Consider the following 12,058-nt stretch of genomic DNA (forward strand, 5'->3'; position numbering starts at 1 on the left):
CTACTTTGGTGATATACTATAGAGAGGATTATGTATCAGGAGAAAAAAATATAAATCGTTTTATTATTACTGTTTTAATATTTATTCTTTCTATACGGTTTTTAATTATTAGTCCTAATTTGATTTCAATTTTGTTAGGATGGGATGGTTTAGGTTTGGTTTATTATTGTTTAGTTAGTTATTATCAAAATGTAAAATCTTATAGTGCTGGTATATTAACTGCTTTTTCTAATCATATTGGTGATGTTGCTATTTTAATTTCTGTTGCTTGAATATTAAATTTTGGTGGTTGGAATTATATTTATTATTATGTGTTTATTTCTTTTGAAATAAAGCTTATTACTATATTGTTTTGGCAACTATAACTATAAGAGCTCAAATTCCTTTTTCTTCTTGACTTCCTGCTGCTATGGCTGCTCCTACTCCTGTTTCTGCTTTAGTTCATTCTTCACTCTTCTTACTGCTGGAGTTTATTTATTGTTTCGTTTTAGTCCAATATTAGATACTTACAAGTGTGGTTGATTTTTACTTTTAATTGGCTGTACAACTATATTTATGGCTGGATTGGGTGCTAATTTTGAATTTGATTAAAAGAAAATTATTGCTCTTTCTATTTTAAGACAACTTGGTTTAATAATAAGAATTTTGGCAATAGGTTATCCAAAGCTTGCATACTTTCATTTAGTGGCTCATGCTTTGCTTCAGGCATTATTATTTATGTGTGCAGATTCAATAATTCGTAATTTAAAAGATTCTCCGGATATTTTTTATGGGCTTAATTGTTAATTTTATGCCATCAACTTCTGTTTGTTTTAATGTTTCTAGTTTCTCTTTGTGTGGTATACCTTTTTTGGCAGGATTTTATTCAAAGGACTTTATTCCTGAAATGGTTTGTTTAAGATGAATTAATTGTTTAATTTTTTCTTAATTTTTTTCTGCTGGTTTAACTGCTTCTTATTCTTTTCGTTTATTTTATTATTCAATATCTGGGGACAGTAATTTTTATTCTAGATTTTCTATTGATGATAAGGGTTATTAAATTTCATTTGGTATGATTGGTTTATTATTTGTTGCTGTTTTTGGTGGTAGTCTTTTATCTTGGTTGATTTTCCCTATTCCTCCTGTGATTGCTTTGCCTTATTATTTAAAGTTTTTGACGATTACAGTTGTTGTTTTAGGTCCTTATTTGGGTTATCTTATTTCTAAGTTTGATTTTTCTCATAATTTATTTTCTTTATGTATGGTTTCTTTTGGTTAGATTTGCTGGTGTGGTGTGATTTATACATTTCCTTTCAACTAAGTTTGATAGATATGTTCCTTTAAAGTTGGGTTATTTGGTGGCCATGATTTATATAGATTATTTATTTATTTAATTGGTTATATCCAAGATTGATATGATTCTAAATTTACGATTTATCTTTTAACTTCTATTTTTCGAATGTTATTTTAGTGATGTTATTTTTCTTACACCTAAATAGCTTATAATTAGAGCATGACACTGAAGATTTTAAGGAAGTATTTTTACTTTTTGGTATTTATAAAAACGAATATATTATTTTTACAGTGAAAATCTAATGTTTTATTTAAACTATATAAATTTTAGAAATGTTAATGGAGTTTAACCGCTAATATAATTAGTTAGCAGCTTTCATATTGACTTTACATTTCCTTAATTGGAAATTTATAGTTCAATTACATTAATAACAGTAATATGTCTCTTTCTGGCTTCAATTAATAAGAAAAAGGGTATATTACATACCAGTCTTTCAGGTCAAAACTGACTGCAATATTTCGCTTCTTATTCTATTTAAGGTTGATTGATTATATCAATACTCTTTGAATGCAACCCAAATGTTATAGTTCACTACAACCCTTTATTCTGCTCATTGTAAGCCTCCTTGATTTCATTCATGGTATAGTCTTCCTAATAGGACAAGCGGAAAAAATATTGTTGATACTGTTCAGATTATAATATCTGATGTTTTGAAAATAATTACAATTGGTAGAATTAATGCAATTTCTACATCAAAGATTAGAAAAATTATTGTGATTAAGAAGAATCGAAGGGAGAAAGGTATTCATGCTGATCTTTTTGGATCAAACCCATGCTTGAATGGTGATCTTTTTTCCTACTCATTGATTAATTTTTTGATAACGTTGTTGCAATGATTATAACAATTATTGGAATAATAAATCTAATAAAAACTCTTGTAGATAGGATTAAGATTGTTTTTCTTGATTTATATCAAGCTTTCTGATTGGAAGTCAAATGTACTATTTATTCTAGAAAAACAATTATCTAACTCATCAATAAATAGAAATATATAAGAATAATCATACCACATCTATGAAGTGTCAATATCATGCAGCTGCTTCAAATCCAAAGTGGTGTCTTGGTGCGAATTGGTTTATTGAGTGTCAAAGTAGACATGTTGTTAAGAAGATTGCTCCAATAATTACGTGGAGTCCATGGAACCCTGTTGCAATGAAGAACGTTGATCCATATACTGTGTCTGCAATAGTGAAACATGCTTCTCAATAATCATATGCTTGAAGTATTGTGAAATATAATCCTAATAGTACTGTGAAGAATAGGATTAAAAGGTTGAATTCCTATTGGAGATAATAATATTCCTAGCTCAATTGTTAGTGCTAGTCTTCTTCTAAAGAAGGCTCAGAAGAATGATACAAAGAACAATACTTCTGATGCAATAAATAGGATTATTCCTCATCATAATCCAGTTGATACAAATCCTGTATGTAATCCTTGATAGGTTCCTTCCCATACTACATCTCGTCATCATTGAATTATACTTAATAAGGTAATTCCCAATACAGTTATAAATAATTAATGTTAAATAGGTGGAATCATTTTGCTAATCCTGATACTAGGACTATTGCTCCAATTGCTCCTGTTAGTGGTCAAGGTCTATAGTCTACTAAGTGGAATGGGTGATTTGAGTGAGTTGTTAACATAGGTTCAGTAAACTTCCCTAGAATATAAAGTTCTTAAAACTGAGAAAACATAAGCTTGAATTATAGCTACTGCTGATTCTAGAATTAATAGAAGTATTTGACCAATAATTAGTAGTGAAATTAAATTTATTGCTATAGAAGGCCCTGTGTTTCCTAATAAGGATAATATTAAGTATCCTGCAATTATGTTTGCTGCTAGTCGTACTCCTAGTGTACCTGGTTGAATAACTTTTCTAATTGTTTCAATTAATACTATAAATGATATTAATGCACGTGGTGTGCCTTGCTGAACAAGGTGTGTAAATATACGGTTAGTACGATTAATTCATCCAAATAACATAAATCTTAATCATATAGGCAGAGTGATTGCAAATGTTAATGCTAAATGGCTTGTTGTAATAAAAATATAAGGGAATAGTCCTATAAAATTATTAAATACTATTATAATAAAGATAAGGATGAAGATGAATGTTGTTCCATTAAATGATTTTGGTCCTAGTAATGTCTTAAATTCGTTGTGTAAAGTTAAGTTTAGTTTATTTCAGATAATATTAATCTGTGATGGTGTAAGTCAGGACATTTATGGGATTAATAATAGTCCTAAGTATGTTCTAGTTCAATTAAATGACAAGTTGAAGATATTACTTGATGGATCAAATGTTGAGAGTAAGTTTGTTATCATTTTCAATTTAGGTTCTTTATCTCAATTGTTCTTTTGTCTGCTCTTTTAATGAGGTTAGGCTTAAATGAGAAAAAGTTTATTTGATTGAATAGGATTAAAGAAGCTGAAAATATAATGAATAGGGAGATTCATATGAGAGGAGATATCTGAGGGATTTAGATTTAAATTTCCCCATCAGAAGTAGTCATTAACTTACTATTGTTTGGTTTAAGAGACCATTACTTTCTTTCAGTAATCTGATGTTTCAAGGTGTACTAATTGTTTAGTTATTTTAGATTTATGCTCTAATGTTATACATTGTAACTAACTCCTTAGATTATTTTAGATAATCACTTGATAAATAAATTTACTGAAGTTCTTTCAATTACAATTGGTATAAATCTGTGGTTTGCTCCATAAATTTCTGAGCATTGGCCGAAAAATAGTCCAGGTCGGTTTATTGTAAATGTTCCTTGATTTAGTCGACCTGGTGTGGCATCAGTTTTAACCCCTAAAGCAGGTACTGCTGATGATTGAAGAACGTCTGATGCTCTTGTTAATACTCATACTTCTGTATTTATTGGAAGAATTGTTCAGTTATCTACATCTAGAAGTCGAAAAGCGCCGTTTTCTAAATCTAGTTCTGGTGTTATGTAGGTGTCAAATTCTACGTCTATAAAGTCTGAATATTCATATTTTCAGTACCATTGTCGTCCAATTGTTTTGATTGTGATCATTGCATCTACTGTATTGTCAAGTAAATAAAGTAGTCATAGTGATGGGAAAGCAATAGAAATTAGGGTAATTGCTGGTAATGCTGTTCAGATGGTTTCAATTAAATGTCCAGAAGTATGTTTCGGTTTGTATAGGTAATAAATAATATATAACTTAGGGCATAACCTACAATTACTGCAATTAATAATAATACGACCATTGTATGATCATGGAAGGATGATAGTTGCTCTATTAATGGTGAAGCTCCATCTTGAAGGGTTAAATTTGATCATGTTGCCATTAACGCTTTTTCTAATAAAAGGCCAAACTTTTATTTGTGGAGCTTAAATTGCAAGTAGACTGTTTAGGTTTTTCTATTGGTAACGCCACATAGCACTCTGTTAACAGCGCATAGCATTGCACAGTTGGAGGTGAGCCGCCAGCAGTGGTGGATGTGGGGGGAGAGATGGTGGAATTTTGAGAGCGGACGATCAGGACGTGTGTCCATCAGAAAGAGTAAATTTGTAATATTGGATATCATGGACTGATATATATATTATGACTTTTGAACACTATTAAGGTAAATACATTGTTTGTTCTCTATCAAAATCTTTCTTCTGCTAACTATGCCTATCAGTAGTTAGTGCCTTCAGTAGTTTGAATCTTTTATTTAGCTGGCAGTAGTGGCGCTCGCTGTATTGCAGTAGTTCGAGTAACAAAGATTTTTGTGAGGTAAGTGATTTGTGAAACGTATAGGTTAATTTAGTCAGGGTCATTCTCCTGTAGGGATTATTGAAAGTCAGATTGCGTTGCGCTAAAAAATATTGTGTGACAGTTTAAGCACAGTCATGTATAATTTTTCTAAGGGGACGTTTCATATGTCGACCCTTAGCCGAGGATACCTCACTGGAATCTTCTGATTTTTTCTTGTAGTTTGTGTAATTAGTGTAGCTATTGTTTAATGCTAGCGCGTAATTGTAGAGAGAATCTTCTTTGTAGTTGTAGTTTTTCATTGTTGTACAGTAAAACATTTGTGGCATGCATGCAGATTTGCACCAAGTATTTCGCAGCTGCGCTTGCAATTAACTAGATATTATTTTCAGTGTTATGCTAATCTTTTTTCTTATTTTTCTCTTCAAATTGTGCTTTTCTGTGTTATCGTGTGAAATATTGTGACAATAATGGCGTGTGAAAAACGTAATACTAGGCTACAAAGTAAACTAAGAAATGACAGTGAAGACGAAAGCAGTGTGTTAGCGCCACCGTGTAATGAATTAACTAATGTTCAAAGTAGTAATTTGGTTATTGTGCATAGGGAAATGGAGCGGGCTGCAAATAATGGTGTAGACAGTGAAACAATTAGTGAACAGGGAAGCATTATCGATCGATCGGTCGGCAACAGCTCGCCTCAGGAATCCGAAATGACAGGACATGATCTTGCAAATACTGTAGATTCAGGTTTTGCGTCCTCACCGTTTTCTCAAAAAAGTCAAGACACATTTTCTGCTTTCCAAAATGCGAATACTGCCAGTTCAAATGCACTGCCGAATAGCACTGAGGAGCATGTTTCAGACACCAGTGCATTGTTATTACAGTTAATGCAACAAATGGGACAAAGGCTACAAAAGTTAGACACAACGCTTGAACAAAATCAGAAACAAATGGGACAAAATCTTCAAAAGTTAGACATGAGGGAACAAAATCAGAGACAAACACAGCAACAGCTTCAAAAGTTAGACTCATTGGAACAAACGCTTGAACAAACATGTGAAGGTTTAACTGCTGAGTTACTTCGAATTGAAATGTCAAAAAGTCTGTAATGACGTAATAACACAAATTTGTGAGCATTTTCAACCTATTTTTTCACGTCATGAAAATGCATTACAGAATCACGAAGCAGCCATAAAAGAACTGCAAACTATTGTTCATGAAAATCACGACACCCTGCAAGTTAAAATTGACTCAGTTGCATCTAACGATTCGGTTACGCAACTTGCAAAAACTCAGGAAAACTTAAAGGACACAGTAGATACGACTTCAACACAAATGGACACTCTGAAACTTGGTTCAGAAAAACACACTGAGGAAATCTGTTCACTATCGGAGAAAGTAGCCGAACTTTCGAATCAGTTCACTAACTTATCTACAAAGGTAGATGATGATCTGAATGACACAAGACCTGTAGCCTTCACTGACACAGAAGAGTATGAACAAATTAGAAAATTCAAAAAAAATCAAAATCAAATCAATACACAGTACAAAAGAGAAATCCGGGAAGTACTAGATCAGTTGATTCAGGTAATACAAGAATTACGTATTTCAGAGGACACTCGCACTCCAACACGGGAAGAGGGACATAGAAATACGGAACAGCCACAAAATAGTAACTCAGTGCATTTCGGAAATTATGAAAGAAATTGGCAAGGCGCACTGAGTTCTGAGATGGAACCGCCGAAACGAACTAACAATGACCGATATGCGACTCGCCGACATGATGATTTTGACTATAAGCTGTTCATTACTACACGTAAATTCAAAACATTTAAGAATTCTGGTTGGTTTGGTTTGTGGGATTAAGGGGACCAGACTGCTACGGTCATCGGTCCCTTTTTCCAAAAAACTAAAACCACCCAAAGAGAATACAAAATAACAACAGGAAAGACGGCAACGACACAGGACAAGAAATACTCCGACAGAGAACAAACAAAACAAATCAAAATCACACCGAGTGTGATGGTGATTGGCCGACCATAGAGAAAAAAGGGAAAAGCCAACCACCGACAAACACAGTAAAAAATCAGACTAAAATCGTAGGCCATAGGCCAGAATCAACACAAAAACACACACACTTACATTAAGTGATAAAATCCACCTGCCCGAATAAAACGCAAAACTAAGTCCGCTATGGCAGAGTCGTCAGTTAAAAGCGCAGGGAGTGTATCAGGCAGCGCAAAAGTCTGCCTGAGCACAGTTAAAAGGTCGCACTCCAACATAATATTGACCACCGTCAAGGACGCCCCACAACGACAAAGAGGTGGATCCTCACGACACAGTAAATAACTGTGCGTCAGTCGGGTGTGGCCAATGCGGAGCCGACAAAGGACGGCTGAGTCCCTGCGGGTGGCTCGCATGGATGACCGCCAAACAGTCGTCGTCTCCTTGATACGACAGAGTTTGTTTGTCACGGGCAGGTTGCGCCATTTAGTGTCCCAGAAATCGAAAACTTTGCGGCGTAATAGTGCCCGCAAATCAGTCTCCGGGAGGCCAATCTCCAGAGATGGTTTACTGGTGGCCTCTTTCGCCAAGCGGCCAACAGTTTCATTGCCCGGTATCCCAACATGGCCTGGGATTCAAACAAAGACCACAGATCTGCCGCAACGGGCAAGAGTATGCAAGGACACCTGGATAGCCATCACCAGACGAGAACGAGGGAAACACTGGTGGAGAGCTCGTAAACCGCTCAGGGAGTCGCTACAGATGACGATAGACTCACCTGAGCAGGAGCGGATATACTCCAGGGCTCGAAAGATGGCGACCAGCTCAGCAGTGTAAACGCTGCAGCCAGCCGGCAATGAACGTTGTTTACAATGGTCCCCTAGAGTTAGCGCATAACCGACACGACCAGCAACCATCGAACCGTCAGTGTAGACAACGCCAGAGCCCTGATACGTGGCTAAGACGGAATAAAAGCGGCGGCGGAAGGCCTCCGGAGGGACTGAGTCCTTCGGGCCCTGTGCCAATTCGAGCCGAAGGCAAGGGCGAGGCACACACCACGGCGGCGGATGCAGAGGGGCCCAGAAAGGAGGTGGAACAGGGAAAACCCCTAACCCGAAGAGAAGCTCTCGGACGCGGACCGCGATCGTACATCCAGCCCTGGGCCGACGTTCTGGGAGATGGACGACTGACTATGGGAACAGGAATCGATAATTTGGGTGCCCGGACAAGCTAAAAACATGGGCAGCATAAGCAGCCAGTAATTGTTGGCGTCGTAACCGCTGTGGAGGGACACCAGCCTCCACAAGTATGCTGTCCACAGGGCTGGTCCGGAAAGCACCAGTGGCCAGTCGTATCCCGCTGTGTAGTATTGGGTCCAGCACCCGCAACGCAGATGGGGATGCTGAGCCATAAGCCAGGCTCCCATAATCCAGACGGGACGTAACAGGGTAGATCGGTCGGCGCCCCAGCTGGTGTGGCTCAAGCATCTCACAGCGTTTAGATGCCTCCAACACACCTGTTTAAGCTGCCGAATATGAGGCAGCCAAGTCAACCGAGCATCAAAAACTACCCCGAAAAACCTGTTGGTCTCCACCACAGCAAGAAGTTCGCTGTCACGATAAAGCCGCGGCTCAGGATGGACTGTTCGGCGCCAGCAGAAATGCATAAGCGGGTCTTGGCAGCCGAAAACTGAAAACCATGCGCTACAGCCCAAGACTGCGCCTTACGGATAGCGCCCTGTAGCTGATGTTCAGCAGCTGCAATGCCAATAGAGCAGTAGTAAAGGCAGAAGTCGTCAGCATACAGGGAAGCGAAGAGAGAATTCCCCACCGCTGCAGCGAGCCCGTTGATTGCGATTAAAAACAGGCAGACACTGAGGACAGATCCCTGTGGTACCCAGTTCTCCTGGACTCAGGAGGAACTATGAGAGGCCGCGACTTGCACGCGGAAGGTACGATACGACAGAAAATTTCGGATAAAGATCGGCAGAGGGCACGGAAGACCCCATCCATGAAGTGTAGAAAGTATGTGATGACGCCATGTTGTATCGTACGCCTTCCGCATGTCGAAAAAGACAGCAACCAGGTGCTGACGGCGGGCAAAGGCAGTACGGATGGCCGACTCCAGACGCACCAGATTGTCGGTGGAGGAACGGCCTTTACAAAACCCACCCTGAGACGGAGCCAGAAGGCCCCGAGGCTCCAGTACCCAATTCAAGCGCCGGCTCACCATCCGTTCGAGAAGCCTGCAAAGAACGTTGGTGCGGCTAATGGGGCGGTAGCTGTCCACCTCCAAGGGATTTTTGCCCGGTTTCAAAACGGGGATGACAATGCTTTCCCGCCATTGCGACGGAAACTCACCCTCGACCCAGAGACGGTTGTAAAGGTCGAGGAGGCGTCGCTTGCAGTCCACTGAAAGGTGTTTCAGCATCTGACAGTGGATGCGATCTGGCCCAGGAGTGGTATCAGGGCAAGCGGCAAGGTCACTGTGAAATTCCAACTCACTGAATGGAGCATTGTAGGATTCAGAATGGTGGGTGCGAAAAGAAAGGCTCCGACGTTCCATCCGCTCTTTAATGGAGCGGAAGGTCAGGGGGTAATTCGCAGAAGCGGAACTCATGGCAAAATGCTCTGCCAAGCTGTTGGCAATTTCGTGGGAGTCTGTACAAACTGCTCCATTCAGTGAGAGCACAGGGACGCTGACAGGGGTCCGATAGCCATAGAGGCGTCGTATCTTGGCCCAGACCTGCGATGGAGAGATATGGAGGCCAATGGTGGACACATACCTGCTTGCTTCGACGGATAAGGCGGCGGGCCCGCGCACGCAGCCGTTGGAAGGTGATGAGGTGTTCAATGCAGGGATATCGCTTGTGACGCTGGAGCGCCCGCCGGCGATCTTTAATCGCTTCAGCGATCTCAGGCGACCACCAAGGCACAGTCCGCCGCCGACGGGACCCAGAAGAACGGGGAATGGAAGATTCGGCGGCAGTAACGATGCCGGTGGTGACCGATTGAACCACCGCATCAATGTCATCACTAGAGAGAGGCTCAATAGCGGCAGTGGAGAAAAACAAGTCCCAGTCAGCCTTATTCATGGCCCACCTGCAAGGCCGCCCAGAAGACTGACGCTGTGGCAGTGACAGAAAGATCGGAAAGTGGTCACTACCACACAGGTCATCATACACGCTCCATTGGACAGACGGTAAGAGGCTAGGGCTGCAGATCGAAAGGTCGATGGCGGAGTACGTGCCATGCGCCACGCTAAAGTGTGTGAAGGAACCATCATTTAAAAGCGAAAGATCTAGCTGTGCCAATAAATGCTCAATGTTGGCGCCTCGACCTGTCGCCACCGACCAACCCCACAGAGGGTTATGGGCGTTGAAGTCGCCCAGTAACAAGAAAAGTGGCGGCAATTGGGCTATCAGCGCAGCCATGGGCATGCTGCGCATCACCATATGGTGGAAGGTAAAGACTGCAGATGGTAACAGCCTGTGGCGTCCACACCCGAACAGCGACAGCCTCTAAATGTGTTTGAAGAGGGACAGACTCGCTGTGAAGGACATATATGCAGACGCCACCAGACAGCCTTTCATAAGCTGCCCGGTTCTTATAATAACCCTGATAGCCACGGAGGGCGGGGGTTCGCATTGCTGGAAACCAAGTTTCCTGAATAGCAATGCAGAAGAAAGGGTGAAGGCTGATAAGCTGTTGGAGCTCAGCTAGATGGTGGAAAAAAACCGCTGCAGTTCCACTGGAGGATGATATTGTCCATGGCTGAAAAAGGCGTGAAGGGACTGGGAAGGCAAATTACGCCGCTGGGTCACCTGCTGCCTCCGATGGGGCACCTGAGCAAGTGCTAACCATTGCGTCTGAGGGACCGGCGAGATCGAGGTCCTCAGCGGACGCAAGAATCTCCACCTCATCCTCAGACGCAGAGCTTGTAGGGAGCGTTGAAGTAGGTGCCACCGCAGGTGCCTTGGTCTTACGGGTCTTCAGTGTCGGTTTGTCTCGCTTTTCCTTTGGTCGCCATTGCTGAAAGGGCTTATTGGAGTCAGTCTCCGGGAACGAAGACGATCGCGAAGCTCGACGACCAGCGACCTGTGGCTTCTTCAGCCACTAGTTGGTGTCTGCTGTGCCGCTGGTAGGAACCTGGGAAGGGAGTGACCCAAGGGATCCCTTCCGAGCGAGAGAAGCCGAAGAAGACTGACGCTTCTCCGGCTTAGAAGTGGGGACTGGAGTCCCCAGTGGTTGAGAGGGTGCTGCTCCCAAGGTAGGTGGTGTGGGAGCAACTGTGAGAGAAGTGGCCCCCATCATCAAGGGGGCAGGTGAGGCCCACTGACTCTGAGAGCTGACGGTATGTCTTGAAGCTGAAGGAGCTGGAGCAGGAGTGACAGTGGAGGCATAAGATGACATCATGCACACGGGATGTAGCCGTTCAAATTTCCCCTTAGCCTCAGTGTAGATAAGTCGGTCCAGGGTCTTATATTCCATGATTTTGCGTTCTTTCTTTAAGTTACCGCAGTCCGGCGAGCAAGGTGAATGAGGCTCTCCACAGTTGACACAGATGGGAGGCGGGGCACATGGAGTATCGGGATGAGATGGGCGTCTGCAATCTCGACATGTGAGGCTGGAAGTACAACGAGATGACATGTGACCGAACTTCCAGCATTTAAAACATCGCATCGGAGGAAGGATATATGGCTTAACATCACAACGGTAAACCATCACCTTAACCTTTTCGGGTAAGACATCACCCTCGAAGGCCAAGATGAAGGCAGCGGTAGCAATCTGATTGTCCCTCGGACCCCGATGAACGCGCCTGACGAAATGAACACCTCGACGCTCTAAGTTGGCGCGCAGCTCGTCATCAGACTGCAAAAGTAGGTCCCTTTTTTTTTTTGGTCATCAGTCTACTGACTGGTTTGATGCGGCCCGCCGCGAATTCCTTTCCTGTGCTAACCTCTTCATCTCAGAGTAGCACTTGCAACCTACG

Source organism: Schistocerca nitens, chromosome 10 (assembly GCF_023898315.1).
Source record: "Schistocerca nitens isolate TAMUIC-IGC-003100 chromosome 10, iqSchNite1.1, whole genome shotgun sequence".
Lineage (NCBI taxonomy): Eukaryota > Metazoa > Arthropoda > Insecta > Orthoptera > Acrididae > Schistocerca > Schistocerca nitens.